Source organism: Triturus cristatus, chromosome 9, assembly GCF_964204655.1.
Source record: "Triturus cristatus chromosome 9, aTriCri1.1, whole genome shotgun sequence".
In the NCBI taxonomy this organism is placed as follows: domain Eukaryota; kingdom Metazoa; phylum Chordata; class Amphibia; order Caudata; family Salamandridae; genus Triturus; species Triturus cristatus.
In genome coordinates this window covers 572,787,673-572,802,480 of record NC_140592.1, presented here as the reverse complement: position 1 = coordinate 572,802,480, position 14,808 = coordinate 572,787,673, and the positions used below count along the sequence as shown (strand labels likewise).

The 14,808-nt window shown below is 44.6% G+C and overlaps 1 long non-coding RNA gene across 1 annotated transcript in view; it reads left to right on the top strand.

The window, feature by feature from the left end:
* LOC146798333 (uncharacterized) overlaps nucleotides 1-14,808 on the top strand; it is a 227,190-nt gene that overhangs the window by 116,918 nt on the left and 95,464 nt on the right. The gene's annotated exons all lie outside the window — the stretch shown is intronic.

Genomic DNA, 14,808 nt, shown 5'->3' with positions numbered 1-14,808 from the left:
TCAAACTCTAGTAATTTCTTGGGACTGCATCCCAGGTTTTAATTTTTTACACACCATGCCACCCCAGACTAGACCCATCTATACACAAATAATTAGTAGGCCTGCTTCAGAACTGCCAAGTCATGTCCTCCCTGAAGCAGAACACAGTCAACTCAAACCGGTTTCACCCTATTACCTTAAATCTGGGCAGCATGGTTCCAGAGGCATAGTGAGTAGGGACCCACGTCTGGTTATTCCCATCATGCTTTGGGCTCCAACACTTATTCTTTTTCAAATTAAGCACTGTAAAAATGTTTCTTTGGGAAATTGGCACAATTTAAATTGGAACTATTCAAGGTGCTTCCAAAGTTGATGTTTTTATTATTATGATGACGATGATGTGAAAGGAAGCAGTGGCAATGTATTTTGCATTTTGCATTGATCTAAATCTTTTTGTGTGTGTGTATGTGACAATAATAACCAATCGTAACATAGAAGTTCTCTACAAAGCCTGTTCCAAACTAGTTTGATCAGTGCATGTGCTTTCTGCTATAGAGGCCATAAGTATAAAATGCTCCACATGGGTTCCTAAAACCACAGGTATGCAGATGGTCCAAATGTTGTTCATTGCAGTGGCATTTCTTTATATGGAAGTTGTCGTACTTTAATATTCGGGACCGCGTAGGGGACAAGGCCCTACCCCTGTCTATCTTGGTATTAGCAAACCGCAAATGGTTAATGCGGTATGTACAAGTGCTTTATATATCGTTCTAGCTATGAATGCACTGTGTACACGCTATTCTGCTTCACTACGCGGGTTCCATTTTGGAAGCAGTGGCCATCTTGTCATTGCCCTCACATAGGCTATAATGGAGTAAATACGGGCCTCACAGTACATGGGCTTCTCCTCTGACTTCTCTGTGACCTGGGCAGCTGGCTCTGCTGCCCCGGGTCAAACTGGTCTCACGAGCTCCCCTTCCTCCGTCCACCTGTGATTAGCATCAGGGCTTGACCCGTCATAAAACCCTTTCATTCTACACAAGCCTCCGGCTAATCTCTTTCACACCTGCTTGTTCCTGCTTTATGACTTGTTTCCCAAAACAGGAGATGCTCATGTTTATTGGGGGGTCTATTGATATCCGATGTGGGATCTGAACCTTACTGTGTAAATCATTGTGGGCTGGCCGAACTGGAATGTGGGATGGTCATCATGACTCTGCCTTTTCTTTGTAATGTACACTTGTATATTGCCGTATCATAAAACCTAGGAATGTATGCTTGAGGCAGGGAAAACTGTATTTAAGATGAAGTCCGTTTCTATGATTTTCAGCAGTCTCCTGAGAACATACACGCTGTTGTACTTCTAGGATACCTGTAATTGGTCTGCAGCCAATAAACGAATCTTTGACTTCACCCAGAAGACTCTGTGTTTCTGTAGGTCTGGAACAGGGTGAACCCAGAAGTCATAGGGTGTGTGCCCCTGCACCGCTGGGACTAAAATACCCAGTACTTCAGTTTGGCGCCCAACTCGGGACGATTTCAGCGGTACCAGTCCAAGCCAGAGGTTCGTGAGGAGCTTCGTGTGGAAATTCCGGAGGAAGGCCGTCACTTCATCGACCCCTGCATGTCGACGTGGTCCGAAAGTCTTTTCTGCGAGGTTCTCCGCGTCCCGACGGCTACGAAGGACTGCTGCCCTGATTAATCGACCTGTTTTGGACCCTTGACGAGTTTTGAGAGAGCGAAACAATCGAGAGAGTCTTCTGGTGACGCCATCGATCAGCAATATTCAGTTAAGTATAAGTGGAGCGTCTCCCATTTGTTTTGGTATCCTTCGGGATCGTTTGATTTGGTAATTTGGTAATTTGGAGTTTGCAAACGCCAAAGCCAGAGGACTCGTGTATTCACGAGACTATCGTAATCGATAATCCTTTGACGTTTGGATCTAGACTAGTGAGCGAAGATGCCTGGTTCTGGAATATTTGGTAGATTATTCTGTTTGGGTTGTGGAAAAGATTTCCAGCTGGAGGAATCATGCCCGGTCCCTCCGGTTGGAACTCCAACTAATGAGCTCTATGTAAAACATGGCGTAGGCCCCATTGCATATAACGAAGTATGGATCCACTACACCAGGAAAGACGGTGTTTTAAAATGGCCCCAAAATGGTAGTTTCAATACCGATATTTTAGATAATTTGGAAATTAAATTGTTTAAGAAGAAAGCCCGGCCGGCGATGTTTGACTCTTTCCGCTTATGGCGAAAGGAAGCCAAACAAAAGGAAATTAAGTTAGCGAAAAATAATAAAAGAGAGAGAGGTATGACAGTAATGCAAGCAGCTGTACAATTTAAGGACAATGAGGAGGAGCAGATGAATGAGCAATTGCACAGACAGCGTAAGTTAGGGATTGACAAATGTTACCCAGCTTTACCACACTCTAAGCAGAATGAGTTAGAAGAAAAGGAGAAAGATCCACTGATGTCACATTTGTTGAGTTCGCCACCCCCGTATGCTCAAAATGCCATGGCACCTCCCCAGCTTGTGAATATGCCCCCTCCAGTCAATATACTGCAAGCCTTGCCGCTACCGCCAGTTGCTTTGCAGCCGGCTCTTATCCATATAGCGCAGCCCTCTCAAGGGCCGCCAGCTGTGTTCCCGACTGCCCCGCGCTTCCTGCGACTTTGCCTAATTCAGCAGCTGCCTCCCCTGACACTCTTCCTTCCACCACTCCAGTACCTGTTTCTACATCCTCTTTTCTTCCCTCTGTTTTCCCCCCTGTTCTCGCTTCAGCTTCTCCTTCAGCGCGACAGCGCTTAGCTAATGTGGTTACTACATTAATGTCGCCTCTCTTTGAGTCATCTGGTGCGACTCCTGGTTTACAGCGTAAGCAATTGCGTAGCCAATTGCCTAACCCTGATGAGAAAAAGGTAATAGACAGCATGGCGCGTAGATGGATTGTTTTCCCTTCATTGTATGATGTGGAATCAGTTGTCAACGTTTTCCATCAGTGGGATGCCCCAAAACAGAGATATGTGTTCGAGAAAATGTGCGAAATTCTCTGTGAAGAGTTGGAAGATAGTGGTAAAAATCCGAGCCCGCAGGAATTGTGTAGAGTGAGGTTCGATTTTGGAACTGGTATAATTGTGGACCGCGAGGTGGATAAAGCAGTTGCGGTTGTATTGTCCTTCAGGAATGATGATTGTCAACAGTCATTGTTTGAACAAGATGTCCTTGTGGGGAAAAAGGTAAAAGCGCGACAATACCCCATGAGAGAAGTTCCCCCGGTATGGAAGGAAGCAGTTGCAGCTGATGCTAACGCCGGTATCGCCGCTGTGCCAGCGCATTTCCAGCGTGTTTGGGTGCATGTTCCATGGAAGCGCTCTGAGGTGTTAGCACTTAAGCAGTCCTTACCTGATCCCCGTAAAAACCCAGCAGGTTATTATAAAGAGTTGTCACAGACGGCAGGGTCATGCGTTATGAATCTGGCCGACATAGACATGTTGTTTGGTAATGTTGTTCCACAGCCTCTATGGGGATCAATTCGTAATGTAGATCACGATGCAGAACTAGGGGATACATGGGCTAACATTATTGCTGCTGATGCTAGACAAACTGGTGGCGCGAAACCAGAACCTTTAGTAGCTGAACTGCCTGGTAGAATCATCACGTATATGAAGACAATAATGCCTGCGATGCGCGTAAATTGGGACAAGTTATCTGCATGTAAGCAGAAGAAAGATGAGACAGTGTCAGACTTCTTTACTAGGTTTGAAGAAACGTTTATTGATCACAGTGGGCAGGATATGAGTACTGAGGGTGGCCAACGGTTATTTGTGGATAAGTTTGTGCAGAATCTACTTCCTGACCTGTGTAAAAAGTTAAAAGATTCAGAAAGTTCTTGGGCTGTTTCTTCTTCAGCGCAAGTACTGGCTACTGCACAGTATTATGAAAATAGAGATAAAGACGAAAAAGATAGAACAGAAAAGAAAACGAAGGAATTAAAGACAAAGGTCCTTTTACAGCAGGCCTATCCGCCACGTGGAGGTCAGAATAATTATAGACAACCCCAAGGTGTCTATCACCAACCCCAACAGTTTCAGAACAATCAGCAAATGAACGGGTATTATCAACCACGTGTCCCTGTAGGTCCCAACCAATGTTCATACTGCAAAGAGGAAGGTCATTATAAATATAGTTGCCCTAAATTAATGCAGCGGAACGGTAATGCGTATGGCGCAAGAGGTAGGGGTGGTCAGCAAGCTCCTAGAGGCAGAGGGCGTGGAAGTGTTCCCCAGAACGCGCGTCCTCTTCCGCCCCAAAGCGCCATTAATAGCTTTGATCAGCAAGCTAACGCGACTAGTAATACGGCTCAGTATTATAATAATGATTATTATGCAGAGGACGGTGATGCAGAAAGTAATGATTACTAGGACAGCCATAGACAGAGAGAGGGAGTTGTTTCAGTGCCAGTGGATCAGAGTGGACCGTATGTTGAGGTGACTACAGCAAATGTAACAGAGCCTTTTCTGCTAGACACTGGTGCTGCAAAGAGTTCAATCATGCATTCAAAACTCCCTGGCGCACCTTTGTCTGGCGATATAAATGTTTCAGTAGGTTTTTCTGGCGCCCCGGTTAGGAACCCGATTTCTAGTCCCATGTCACTTTCTGTTGGACCTTGCGAGCTGAAAGCACCCCTGATCCTAACAACAGGTTGTGGTGAGAATTTACTGGGATTAGATTTGTTGAAAAGATTGCATGCTACACTGTATTGTTCTCCTTCAGGAGTACAACTTACATTAGGTAGGAAAGTGATTTCCCCAATGTATTTGTATAAAAATACAATGCCACCTGAATTATCATCCCTTCCGGATGCCCTTTGGGCTACTGGTCCCAATGATGTGGGCCTCTTGGAGATACCACCATATGTGGTGACTTTAAAGGCTAATGTCAGACTGCCACGTATTCCCCAGTATAAGATCTCTAATGAAGGGCAGAAAGCATTGTTAGACATTGTCAGCGACTTGATTAATAAAGGTGTGATTGAAGAGACAAGAGGCAACGTTTGCAATAGTCCGATTTTACCTGTCTTAAAACGAACGGATCCTGTTTACAGATTTGTGATCGATCTTAGAGAGGTTAATAAGATTGTTGTGCCACAGTTTCCGGTTGTCCCCGATATAACTGCCTTGTTAACGATGATTCCAGCCTCTGCTGCATGGTTTTCAGTGATTGATTTAAAGAATGCTTTCTTTAGCATCCCAATTGCAGAAGAGAGCAGAGATATTTTTGGCTTTAGTCTGGGAGGCCGAAGCTTCCGCTTCAAACGCGCTCCCCAGGGCTACTGTGAAAGTCCATCAATATACAGTCAAGCTTTGAAAGCGCAGCTTGATGCACTTGTTTTACCTAGTGGCGCTATCCTGATTCAGTACGTGGACGATTTACTAATTGCCGCGGATACTGAGAAGATCTGTAAAGAAGCCACATTGTCACTGTTGCGCCATTTATCCGCTTTTCATCACAAGGTGTCTCTCTCTAAGCTGCAATATTGTCGACAAGAAGTGACCTACTTAGGTCATCTCTTATCGAAGGAGGGAAGGAAACTGACCCCAGAAAGAATTCAAGCCATTGCACAGTTGAGTGTGCCAAGAACACAGAGAGAAGTACGTGCTTTCTTGGGCATCACTTCATACTGTAGGCATTGGATCCCTAGTTTTTCTTTGTTGGCAAAACCTTTAGTAGCCTTAACATGCAAAGACACACCGAATCCTATCCCATGGTCTGAAGAGTGCCAGAAAAGTTTTGTGGAATTGCGTAATGCATTATGTTCAGCACCTGTGTTGGGCACTCCTGACTACAGCAAACCTTTTACATTGTATGTTCACGAGAAAGATGGTTGTGCGTTGTCAGTGTTAACACAGCCTTTTGGCGACAGACCGCGCCCATGCGCATATTTTTCATCAACCTTGGACCCTGTAGCGAGGGCATTGCCAAGCTGTTTGAGAGCGACAGCTGCTGCAGCAATGTCTATCCGACAATCTGCTGGTTTGGTAATGGACAATACATTGATTGTTATGGTTCCACACGCTGTAGACACATTATTAAATAGGACCAAGACACAACACTTGACTAGTGCGCGATTATCAGGCTATGAGCTTACACTGTTAGCAAATCACATACACATAAAGAGATGTAATACGCTGAATCCAGCTACGTTATTGCCAGTCCCAGCAGACTCAGACGAGAATGAGCAACATGACTGCCTGTTCAGAACAGAAGAAGAGACGAAAGGGAGAGTAGATCTAAAAGATACTCCCCTGACTGAGTGTGATGGTACTTTATGGGTGGATGGTTCATGTTTCAAACTCCCTAATGGTGACACGACTGCTGCATATGCTATCACAACTTTACACACGGTTGTGGAAACTGCACGAGTGCCACATAATTCGGCCCAAGCAGCAGAATTAATCGCCCTCACGAGAGCATGTGTGTTATCTGAAGGAATGAGAGTGAATATTTACACAGATAGCCAGTACGCCTTTGGCGTGGCTCATAATTTTGGGCGTTTGTGGAAGGAGCGTGGGTTCCTGACTTCGCATGGAGCTAAAATTCAAAATGGCAAGTTGGTGAATGATCTCCTTGAGTCACTGACCCTACCGTTGCAAGTTGCGATCATGAAATGCAGTGCGCACAAGAAAGTCACAGATGATGTTGGACGTGGGAATGCGTTTGCTGATGAGACGGCGAAAGAAACAGCACAGAATGTGAAGACTAGAATGTATGTTGCAGGCCCCGCAAGATGGGTTGACGATGTTGGGATGTGTGAGAACACAATAGAGAGCGTGAAGTCGCTTCAAGCTGAAGCCACAGAGAAAGAGTTAAGCAAGTGGAGAGAAAGTATGGGTAAGTTGGATGAGAATGGTTGTTGGATTGATCTGACAGAACATAGGCGATGGTTGTTGCCTGACGCATATGTGCTCCCAGTGGTTACTATGGCACATGGAATGGCACACATCAGTACGAAAGGAATTTGTAAGTTGTTGGCTCCAGTATGGCAGAATGCTGGGATTCCCAAGTGTGCAGAGAATGTGGTCAAGAATTGCATAGTATGCTTGAAGTATAACCCTGGTAGGGGAACCCCAACTCCAGCTGGTCACTTTGCACCCCCATCATGTCCATTCGAAGTTTTGCAGCTGGACTTCATTCACATGGAAAGATGCAACAACCTGAAATATGTACTGGTGGTTGTTTCTGCTTTCTCAAAATGGATAGAGGCTTATCTTCTGAAAGATAACACTGCCCTATCCACAGCCAAAGCCCTTGTGAAGGAATTTTTCCCTAGGTTTGGGATGCCAAGAATGGTGTGGTGTGATAATGGAAGTGAGTTTGTGGGTAAAGTGATGAAGAATGTATGTGAAGGGCTAGGGATAAAGCAGAAGTTCCATGCTGCAAATCACCCCCAATCAGCTGGGCTAGTAGAACGCTACAATGGAGCCTTAAAGCTCAAGCTGGCCAAAATCCAGGCGAGCACCGGTCTTAAATGGCCTGACGCTCTGCCTTTAGCACTCCTGTCCACCAGAATGACCATACACTCACGAGTGGGACTTAGCCCTTACGAGGTCGTCTTTGGCCGCCCGGCCAACGTATGGGGTGTACCGAGGCCTACGAAGTTTAGTGAGATTGAGCATCCAGTACTACTCGATTACCTGTATGATTTGACTGTTAAACTGCGTGTTTTGCACCAACAGGTACATGATACTCTTCCCCAAGCTTCTGAACCTCCCGGACACCCTATCAACCCTGGCTCGTGGGTCCTGGTCCGAAATTTCCAGCGTAAGAGCAACGACGAGCCTCGCTGGATCGGCCCTCACCTTGTACTTCTGTCGACAAGGTCAGCGGTGCGAGTAAAAGGGAAGAAGCACTGGATCCATGGTACCCACTGCAAAGTAGTCCCCTTGCCTCTGCCATATGACCAGTGGGTCCAGGAGGGTATCGCCGACTCTGAGACAGACACTGTGCCTCGTTTTGTACCATTCAGTGACGCACGCCTAAAAGACACAGTTTCAAACCAAGAGAGTGACAATACTCTGCAGGAAGCTGTGCCACCATCAAATCGACTGGACACCACTGAGCCTGAACTTTTGTTTCAAGACCAAACAGCACCTGGCCGTCTCCACTATAATTTGAGACCAAGACCCATGGACAAATAAAGATTTCCTTACTATTTCCTTTTTGACATTTTCGCTCTCCCATCTGAAGGACTTTCTTGATTTTTGTTTTTCGAACCACCATCCGGGTTCTGCCGCAGGGTCGCGGTGCCAAGACTTTGGGGTACAGGCCGAAGACGCTAGGTCAACGGTTCTGGTTGGTCTAGGGCGTTTCCCTGGACTGACAGGCGTATCCCTTAGCAGAAGAAACTCATCCGCCGCGAGCGGCCCGATTAGAGGATGGAGTTTTTTAAGATGGAGAGACCCGTTGAGGAAATGAACTTCAAAGCAAGGATGTGTAGAATTGTAAAAACTAAATGTTTTGTATTTTTGTGCTTTTTTACACTGTGTAGTATAATGATGTTTATTGTAGGATTTGTGTTCTTCTCCGCTCAAAAGCCCATTGCACCCACTGAACAGCCTACACCTCTTTCTACTGCCTCCTCTCACTCTTTTCACCCTTTGCCTGAGCACGAACAGACCAGACGATCAGAGTTTGTAAATAACTCGTTTATCCAGCTCTTGCACCAGCACCAACTGGTAATGAATACGACTAATTGCTGGGTGTGCGGGTTAATGCCACATACCATTAACAAGGGTATTCCCTACCTGGTGCTGCCGTATAGTTACAATGGATCGTCATGGGCATTCCAGACCATGTTTCTCTATGCTCTAGATACGTACTCCCCTCGCCAACCGCGTTCCATCAGACCTATCACCAATAATAAGGCTTTGATAAAAGGAGTTGCCGATATGAGTAGGGATATCGATGCATACTCATCCATTCCCAAGGAAGAATTGAGACCTTATGTAGGATGGAACGCGACGGGGTATAGTATTAGTCTGGGTGAAAGACAGCGAAAAATCTCATCTCCAATCTGGGTCGTACCCCACATGGGTCGGTTCTGCTTACAGGGTAATGGTCAGAATCCTAGAGCTCAACTGGGAAGAAGTGACTGTACTGAAACGTACACTTTCCCGTCACAGTTCTCCCCTGCGTTTTTGGCTGCCAAAGGCACATATTTCATCTGTAATGACCGAGCATATACATGGCTGCCCCCTGATTTCTCGGGCACATGTTATATTGCGAACTTGCTACCGCCGACATTTACTGCTGCCTCTGACTATCACAAGACCAGAGTTGTGAGAGGTGTGATTAGTAAGGAGGATACTGCCGGTCAGGAAGCGGGAGACTTCTTCTTGGGTTTCCTGCCGTTTTGGGGACCTATGGTCAATAGTAGGAACCTGAGACAGCTGACACGTGTGGTTGAATCCACTATAAATGTAACGGCTGGTGCCCTTGGTAATCTGACAGCTGAGCTCCAAGCGGATCGCCTTATGACTTTGCAGAACCGCATGGTTCTAGACGTTATTCTCGCAGACCGCGGTGGGGTATGTAAGGTTATTCAATCTAGTTGTTGCATTTTCATACCAGACAACGCTCCAACAGTATATCAAGCCATCTCCAAACTCCATAAAATATCTGAATCCATACACGTGGATAAGGGAGACTGGTCACTGGTGGGGTGGTTCTGGGAATTGATATCTGCCTGGGGTTGGAAAGTTCTGATGGTCATTGGAATGATCTTAGCCATTCTTTTCCTGTTCTGTCCGTGTATACAGTGTGCTCCTACGATATGTGGCCTCTGTGCTACCTTATGTGTAAGGAAACCTGTATCGAGGGACGAGCTAAGTAATAGGATGATGCTACAGCAACATCTCCATGACTTCGTGAACATCGACCTAGACTCGGATTAAGATGAGTATAGTGATTGCCTATGTAAGGGCAAAAGGAGGGTCTGTCGTACTTTAATATTCGGGACCGCGTAGGGGACAAGGCCCTACCCCTGTCTATCTTGGTATTAGCAAACCGCAAATGGTTAATGCGGTATGTACAAGTGCTTTATACATCGTTCTAGCTATGAATGCACTGTGTACACGCTATTCTGCTTCACTACGCGGGTTCCATTTTGGAAGCAGTGGCCATCTTGTCATTGCCCTCACATAGGCTATAATGGAGTAAATATGGGCCTCACAGTACATGGGCTTCTCCTCTGACTTCTCTGTGACCTGGGCAGCTGGCTCTGCTGCCCCGGGTCAAACTGGTCTCACGAGCTCCCCTTCCTCCGTCCACCTGTGATTAGCATCAGGGCTTGACCCGTCATAAAACCCTTTCATTCTACACAAGCCTCTGGCTAATCTCTTTCACACCTGCTTGTTCCTGCTTTATGACTTGTTTCCCAAAACAGGAGATGCTCATGTTTATTGGGGGGTCTATTGATATCCGATGTGGGATCTGAACCTTACTGTGTAAATCATTGTGGGCTGGCCGAACTGGAATGTGGGATGGTGATCATGACTCTGCCTTTTCTTTGTAATGTACACTTGTATATTGCCGTATCATAAAACCTAGGAATGTATGCTTGAGGCAGGGAAAACTGTATTTAAGATGAAGTCCGTTTCTATGATTTTCAGCAGTCTCCTGAGAACATACACGCTGTTGTACTTCTAGGATACCTGTAATTGGTCTGCAGCCAATAAACAAATCTTTGACTTCACCCAGAAGACTCTGTGTTTCTGTAGGTCTGGAACAGGGTGAACCCAGAAGTCATAGGGTGTGTGCCCCTGCACCGCTGGGACTAAAATACCCAGTACTTCAAAGTATAAGATATACATCAAAGCATGCAGAATGCATACACATGCTAGACGGTTCTCAAGTGCTGAGCAGGATTCCCTTTGTTCTTTCTTGTATAGAATGCACAGGGTTTCTGTGTAGATTGGAGACTGCTATGTCCTTAGAGCTTCACTACAGTTTCACCTATATCAGCACCCTTTGGCTTGGGTATATCGATGTCATGGATTCTCCACAGACTGCTCCACACCACGCCCTGACTCTTCCATTGTCACCCAGTCACGCTTCCATCCTCATGTCTTCACAGTGACGCTTGATCCAGCGATCAGGGATCGATAATTTTCATAAACATAGGCCCATTTACACCACCCAACTAATCCATTCACGCTGGGGTTCAGTGTGATGCAAGTTTATACTTAACTTACCACAAACACTATTAAACCTGCATTTCTATTCTACTAAATAATAACAGACTCAGTATGTATAACTCAGTTTGTTAATCGTAAATAATGTAAAATGAATGCTCATTAAGTACAGTCACACAATGCAAAACACTGATTATCACGGTGAGAAAATAATTAGCAATGTATTAGATCAAATTCATGTCAATAAACAGTGTATTGAAGGAGTGTATAGGCGAAGTGAGAAACATTTCAGAGACAAAATACATTTGCAAATGATTATGCAAATTCAAGATATCATCTATACTAACCCAAATAAGAATCAGGGAAATCTACCCTCTGGTCAAAAAGGGCAGCAAGGCCCTTGAGAAGAGTTGAGTGGCAAAGATAAAGTCAGGAATCAGGAAACAGGTAGGCCTCTATCTGGAAACAGCAAACGGACGTCAGCGACGATCTCCCACTAGCTAAACACCAGCCGACCTAACCACACCCACCAGGGACTTTCAATTATACCCTAAAACCTAAATGTCCAACCCACATTTGTTTCAATATGGGAACGATCTCCGTATCTTATTGGCTAAGAATGGGGGTGTTCTGTCACACCACTCTCATCATGACTAGTTCATTAAATGTCCCACTGTCTTAAACATCCAACATTACGACAGATCCTACCCAGGAAACACAATCACAGCACATATTTCCTAGAGTGTATTTTCATGTATCAAGTCTTTCACGCTTTCTTTGTTTGCCTCTGCCATCTCGTGAGGAAGTTGCATGGCTTCCACTTGCTTATCAAAATTTCTTTTCCGAAGCTTGGCAGTCAGTCAGCACACCATGAAGGTCATTTTTCATGCTTTTGTTTTCTCTCTTCTCATTCGAAACTCATTTTTATTCATTTATTTTCTTTAGCAAATATTTACCCCAAACTGGCATGCAGAAGTGTAGGCCCATGCTTGCTTTTCTACAGAGAACAAAACACAAACATTTTTTATTTTCATGAAATGTAATTTTCAATGCCACCCTCCCAGCATTGCACTAACCCATGCACAACCCATATTATTCCTAGCAATTATTATTATCGTGCTCATAAGCAGCATTAATCTCTTAATCAAAGCACTTATGGCCGAGTTTTTCATGTATTACTATACGCATTAGTTCACGCATGCACAAAAGCATTTCCCCTTATTTTAGCGTTTTTGATAATATTTTCACAGCACACTCTTAATAAAATGTTACTGAGGGTTCAATCTGAGCAGGTTTTATTTTCACAAAACCCTGCTCAATCACGCGTGATCAAATCACCATCAGGGTTCTCAAAGAACCTCAATAATTTGGAAAGTCACCTGCAGGTCAGAGAACTGATGGTCCTATGCTAGTTTTTTGTTGACTATCTCTCGTTGTGGGGAAGACTTAAAAAGGAAGAGATGGGAGTGTCGATGCATTTTACAATTTTCAGTATTTTGCACATAGAACTGTAGGTCACTCCAGAACTTAAAGGGTAGCCTTAACCCCATAAGGCAGTTCATCAGCTAGCACCATGCTAAAATAGAGCAATGTGAGAAGCGAAGTCTTGGAATGTGTTCAACATCAGAAAAGACTCCAGAGGTCTATACTACTAAAATAAATGCTCAACAATGTAGACTGCAAACACAGAGATCACACAGAAACGCCTACCTTGAAGACCCAGTTATGAAATGCCAAACCAGGCAGGTTCACTTACCACCTATTGCACAACAAGGTTAAATTACTCTTCTAATATTAGCACCTCACAGTGGCACGTGCTGCTCACTAGGTGAAGTCAATATTTTTGTAGTGAGATATTTTTTTCTTGCATTTCAGTTTGCAGTGTGTTTTTTTCCAAGCCTTTATTTTGTTGTCTACATTGTGAACCTCCTATCTTGACATGTTAACTGTGTTGCAGTACTGAACGGCTGACTGGGGATCCTGCAATCTCAAAAAACAACCAGCAACATCCAGCCAAAAAGCCATTCCCTGTCCAAGCTGGAAGCCACAAATAATCTGCTCTTATAAAAAACTGAAGTTACCCTTGATCAATTACATTAGGAAGTGTTTATTACTTTTTGAGTTGAGTTGCATTTGAGAAATCTTAAATTATCTCCTAGGACTCAGGGTAACGAATTTAAACTGGGCAATTAGGAGTAGACAGAAGACTAGATGTTGACTTAGCCAGCAGTAGTTGTGGTAATAAATTACAATAAATATAAATAAGCTCACTTGTGATAGGAACATTATCTTTATTTTGATTAACAAGTATTGTGAATTACACATTTCGAGGTATTTTATTTGCACATGTGTATGATTTTCTATCATTAGTATGGCACCAAAGTGCTTTCCTAACTAAGGCACACTATTCGTAGAGATGTGGAATTTAAATCCCTCAGTTTTGTAACGTTATTTAGCTGTGTATGATTGTGTGTTGGGTCTGGTTGTGTACAGTTAGTAGAGGTTTGTTAAGCTTCTCGTTTAGTAAACCATGCTTGTTGGATAATGTGAAAGCAAAAATTAACTTGATCCTGCAAAAGATCTCTGTGGTATGTTATGTATATAGTTAATGTGCGTTCAATTATTTTGCTGTTTAGGTCGAAGCCTACCAGACAGCACAGCTGACAGACATAAAGGGTGTTGTAAATTAAGGCAGAATGTGATTAAGCATTTACTGAAAACATTAATGCTTCCCCTTTTGATCATGTTTTCTTCGTTATGTTGACAGAAGTCCGGACTCCATTTTGTATTGGCATGCTGCCATGTGTTCACCACGAGGAGAGTCCGACCTCTGTGTTAGTTGCTCTTGTAATCTGCCTAGCAACAGTTTATAAATAGCTCTCTCTTGTCCGTCTGGCGCATGCCCAGACTTGACCACATCTGTTATAATTAGCTTTGCTTGACCATGTCCTTTCGCGGGCTCAAGGAGTGTGTTGGCTCCGCCCATGTATTGATTCAGTATCGAGAATGACCATAAATGGTAATGTTCTTCGGCCTCATGTTGTATCCACCCACTTATGAGCCCCTCTGTTGTGTATAAAAGGGGACTGTGTACGAATGTTCTTTGTGCTACTCCATGCAATACTGAAGAGTGTTGTGTGGATTGTAGGACCACCCTTAAGGGTTAATAAACGTTGTTTTTGTACTTTGCAGTTTCCGTGCCAACTTCCTTATAGATTCCGTTACAGGAGAGCGAACCCTTGTGCTTTGCGGGCCTAGCTGGGGCCTGTATTCATCAATTGGCGCCCGTCACGTGGGGCTCATCGGCGACTCGGATGCTCGAAGGACTGGTCGCGACGAAGGTGAGGAGTTTGGCCGGGGACGTGATCACTGCCAGCGGCGTCTTAGCCCTGGCATCCCGAGGTTTTTCTTCCTTCCCTTCCGAGCTGACCGTCTGGGTGGCGCCGGTCATCGACTGAGACCTCTTCTGTCGGTCCTGCCGTGAGAGCCGTTTGGGCGATTGTGGAGCTTGGCAGTTGGAACCTGGACTCTTGATTGGTAAGAACCGTTGTACGGTACTTGCTCCGAGTTTTTGAAGCCTGGGTTGGCTATTTGAGTTTGATTGATGATGACTAGTCATATTTTGAATTTGTC